Genomic DNA, 5239 nt, shown 5'->3' on the forward strand with positions numbered 1-5239 from the left:
CCCAGGCTGGAGTTCAGTGGCGCAATCTCATCTCACGACAACCTCCATCCCCCAGGTTCAAGTGATTCTCATGCCTCAGCCTCCCGAGTAGCTGGGACTATAGGCGTGCACAACCATGCCTGGCTGATTTTTCTATTTTTAGTAGAGAGAGGGTTTCACCATGTTGGCCAGGCTGGTCTCAAACTCCTGGCCTCAAATGATTTGCCCGCCTCGGCCTGACATTGGCCTCTTGAAGGCTGGTTTTTTCACAGCCAGACAGTGCCCTTGCCTCATGCCCCACTCCCATGCTTTCATCAGCCCTCCCTCACCCTCACTGCTAGGCTCTGTGGTAGAGAATTTCCTTTACCCATCCAGAGTATGTTCTGGCCGGCAACACTGACTCTAACCCAACTCCTTCATTTTATAGAAGGAGGCGTGTTGCCTCCCACGACATTTCTGAATCATGTTTGTTCACTATGGTGAGACACACTACAGAATTTTTAAGCACCTTATTTTAAGGCATTCATCCTAGGAACAATCCAGCCCCTATCACAAAGGGGACAAGCCACATCCATTCAAGTGAGGCGGTTTCTGAATTTTGCTGTGTATCTGTCCTTCATCACCCAACAGGCCCTTTGCTACAGCTGCAACATTGCCAGACCCCAGCATCTTAAGGTCTAACAGCCTGAAGGACATAGAACATTATTAAAAGACCTGAAAATACTACAATTTTTTTCAGTTGTCACCTGTTTTCAAGACTTAAATGCTATAGATAGTTCTGCAGGAATGATATGTATATTCATTACTGGCGTTTACCAAAAATAGATGGTCTCCAGGCAATCAAATTTGGTCCCAATTTATCAGCAAGGGTCTTTTTTGGAGTGACCTTGTCTTGAGTGTGCCCAGCAACAAAAAACGTGGAAGGAGAAAGAGCAAGCCAACTTGGCTCTCACGTCTGGATTTATTGCAACCTTTGTTTTTTCTTCTGAACCAAAAACAAGGATGTGTGATTTGTGAGTTTCCTACAGTGAAAATAGAATCACAGCTAAATTAATGACATGACTTTTTTGAACAGAGTAACTTGGGAAGTCCAGGAACGTTGTGGCAGCTGTGCTCATGAAAAAAAAATTTTTTGTATGTTTGTTTCATGTTTTTTGAGACAGGGTCTCATTCTGTCACCCAGGCTTGAGCACAGAGGTGCAATCCGGGCTCTCAGCAGCCAAAGCCTTCCAGACTCAATGGATCCTCCCGCCTCAGCCTCCCAAGTAGCTGGGACTACAGGCACTTGCCACCACACCTGGTTAATGTTTGTATTTTTTGTAAAGATGGAGTTTCACTATGTTGCCCAGGCTGGTCTTAAACTTTTAGCCTCAAGCGTTCTGCCCTCCTGGCCTGTTTTGTTTTTGGCTTAAGAGACACTGTCTCACTTTATTACCCGAGCTGGACTGCAGGGACACAAGCATAGCTTACCACATCGTTAAACTCCTAAACTCAAGCCTCCCAAGTACCTGAGACAGGTACACACTACCACACCCAGCTAATTAAAAAAAAAATTTTTAATGATGGGGGTCTGTATTGCCCAGGCTGGTCTGGAACTACTGGGCTCAAGTGATCTGCCTACCTTGGCCTCCTGAAGTGCTGGGATTACAGGTGTGAGCCAATGGGCCCAGCCTGAAGACATTTTTGAGTATTGACAGCCAAGCCTGAGTACCCGCTACAAGCCCAGCCCAGTGGTGAGCTTTTCATACACAATACCTTTGTGCATTTTCTTAGCCTTGTTTTTCAGGTGAAAATGAGGCCCAACGGGGTCAAGTCACTCGTCAGATTACACAGCTCAGTGACTTGGTTCACTGCAACCTCCACTTCCAGGCTCAGGCAATTCTGCCTCAGCCTGAATAGCTGTGATTACAGGTGTGAGCCACCACGCCCGGCTAATTTTTGTATTTTTTAGTAGAGATGGGGGATCTTCAGGTTCAAGCGATTAAATCTGCTCCAGAGCCCATTTTTCCCCATTACTCGAACCATTCCCAGCAGATAATTTTTTTTTTTTTTTTTTTTAAAGACGGGGTTTCACCATGTTGGTCAGGCTGGTCTTGAACTACCGACCTCAGGTGATCTGCCCACCTTGGCCTCCAAAGTGCTTGGATTACAGGCATGAGCCACAACGCCCGACCTCCAGCAGAGAATTTCAAACAGTGAAGGGTTTGAGTTTCTGCTAAAACTATTGCCTATGTCCTTTCCATTCATAATCCTTTTGTTTAGTGATTTACTAAGCACTTACTTGTGTCAAGCAGCAGGAAACAGATATGTAAGCCTCCTACCCTCAAAGCACTCAGCCTAAATGAAAGGTGTTTAACTAAGTACCACATGGGAGCTACTTAGAAACGCTAAGACCTGGGGGACAGGGGACTGGGGGGAGGCGGTGGGGCTCACACCTGTAATCCCAGCAGTTTGGGAGGCCAAGGCAAGCTGATCTCCCGAGGTCAGGAGTGCGAAACCAGCCTGGCTAACATGGCAAAACCCCGTCTCCAATAAAAATACAAAAATTACCCGGGTGTGGTGGCACGCTCCTGTTATCGCAGGGAAGCTGAGGCAGGAGAATCGCTTGAACCTGGGAGACGGTGACCTGAGACAGCACCCCTACATGCCAGCCTGGGTGGCAGAGCAAGACCTTGTCTCAAACCCACAAAACTTTAGTTACCATCTGACACTGACCAGAATAAGGCCATTTTGATTAAGGAGTCTGGAAGTCAAGAAATCACAACTAGCAGACATGTGAGCCATGGAACCCCCTCAGTGCACTGCTGCTTAGTTGAGTCCCTTCACAGGCTCTTCCCACTCGGGGTGTCCACTTTACTTGTTGGGAGAGCATCTGCAGCAGCCTCTGTCTACCAGCTCTTTCTACTGCTTTCTTCTGACCGGTGGATTCTGGTTTGACCCTCTGAAATGAGCTTGGGAGAGGCCCTTGTGATGTTTCCATTTTCAGTCTCAGATAAATGGCTTTTTTTTTTTTTTTTTTGAGATGAAGTCTTGCTCTGTCACCCAGGCTGGAGTACATTGGCACTGCAACCTCCCCCTCCCAGGTTCAAGCGATTCTCCTGCCTCAGCCTCCTGAGTAGCTGGAATTAAAGGCACCTGCCACCACGCCTGAATTTTTGTATTTTTAGTAGAGATGGGAATTTCACCACGTTGGTCAGGCTAGTCTTGAACTCCTGACTTAAGTGATCGGCCTGCCTGAGCCTCCTAAAGGGCTGTGATTATGAGCATGAGCCACAGTGCCAATCTGCATTTTAAACAATCTGGAACAAATGTATCAAAGTAGTGACTGTGGGTATAACTACCTTTCTAGAGGGCAGCTGAGCAATACCAGTATTGAATTTGCACACTCTTTGACTCAGCACTAGATTTATGTCTACTAAGACACTTTTTTTTTTGAGACGAAGTCTCGTTCTGTCGCCCAGACTGGAGTGCAGTGGCGCAATCTCAGGTCACTGCAACCTCCACCTCCAGGCTCAAGCAATTTTCGTGTCTCAGCCTGAGTAGCCGGGATTACAGGCATGAGTGACCATGCCTAGCTAATTTTTGTATTTTTTAGCAGAGACAGGGTTTCTCCATGTTGGCCAGGCTGGTCTCGCACTCCAGACTGAAGTGATACGCCCGCCTTGGCCTCCCGAAAGTGCTGGGATGACAGGTGTGAGCCCCTGCACCCAACCCTATATACACTAAGACACTTTTAGTAGCGTCCTAAAAATGGAACCAAGCTAGGAGACTATAGAGTCTCGCTTCAATAAGTTGTGGTAAATCCACACCACAGTATCCTATGCACCCTAAAAAATGACAATAACAGCCGGGCATGGTGGCTCACGCCTGACCTCACCGAACTCCACTGCGTCAAATTCCGTCTCTACTGAAAATACAAAAATAAGCCGGGTGTGGTGGTGCACACCTGTAGTCCCATGTGCCCTGGAGGTTGAGGCAGGAGAACTGCTTGAGCACGGTGAGCACGGGAGGTGGAGGTTGCAGTGAACCGAGATCACACCACTGCACTCTAGTTTGGGCAAGAGAGCAAGACTCTGTCTCAAAAAAACTAAATAAATAAGATCCTCCATCTTCATGAGAAAATATGAACCAGAGGACATTTTTTAAATCCTTGATCTTGCCTCCTGGCCTACAGAGCCTAAAATATTTGCTTTCTATTCTCTTTATACATAAAGTTTGTTGATTCCTGACCTACAGCAACACTTGATGTAGAGCAGACAATCCATAAGTGTCTAGTGGAAAAATGCTGTAACAATAAAAATGAAAGGAATCTAAAATACATGTGCATGTATTTGCACAGAAAAAACAGGCTGGGTACAGTGGTACAGTGGCTCACGTCTATAATCCTGGCACTCTGGGAGGCCGAGGCGGGAGGATTACTTAAGCACACGAGTTCAGAGCTAGTGAGCTATGATCATGCCACTGCACTCCAGCCTGAGCCACAGAGCGAGACCTTGTCTCAAGAAAAAAAAGAAAAGGGAGGTATAACCAACCAAGCATTAACCATCTCAAAAGGATCACTTATAACGGACGTCCACAGCATAAGTTTGCTGCTTCTGGCTATCTTTCCCCACAATTAGCAAGGGTTGGCTTCATCATTTTAGAAACAACGCGACTGTATCTCTTAGAAAAGCGCTGTGGCCTCTAGGCCAGCAATTTGAGGGTATGGGTTGGGGGTACCCCGCCCCAAAGTCTTCCTGACCAAAGAGTGGAGCGGAAGAAAGCGAGAAGGAGGATGTTTTGAACCTAAATAAGTTCACTCGCAATCCTTAACAAGCTCGTCGCCTCCCAGTTCGTAGCCTCCCAGTTCTGCTCCACCTCCGGGCCAGTAGGGGAGGATGTGACAGTCGCCGCAGCGCGGGATCCACCGGAGGCACCTCACCTCGTAGGCTCCTCACTGTGCCCGCGTCCCCCGGAGGTAGCAACCGGCCAGCCCGTCGCGTTGCGACGCGGACCTACGGAAACGGCCCCTCGCCCTCAACGTACCGGCTAAAAGCCAACCAAGCCGTTCCAGCCCAGCCGCGGCTTTGCGCGACGGGGCCTACTCTGCGCATGCGCAAGAAAACCTCTGCGCGTGCGCGTCGCTAACCCCTCCCGCACTCCAGGCCTCCCGCGGCGTCTTCCCGCCTGTCTCCTGCTCTCACTTCCGGAGTTTCCCAGCGACAGCCGTAAGTGGCGAGCGGAAGCAGCCCTAGAAGCCCGCTGTAAACGGCTCTCTCGC

This window comes from Aotus nancymaae, unplaced genomic scaffold, assembly GCF_030222135.1.
Source record: "Aotus nancymaae isolate 86718 unplaced genomic scaffold, 86718_ANA_hifiasm-v0.15.2.pri h1tg000028l, whole genome shotgun sequence".
In the NCBI taxonomy this organism is placed as follows: domain Eukaryota; kingdom Metazoa; phylum Chordata; class Mammalia; order Primates; family Aotidae; genus Aotus; species Aotus nancymaae.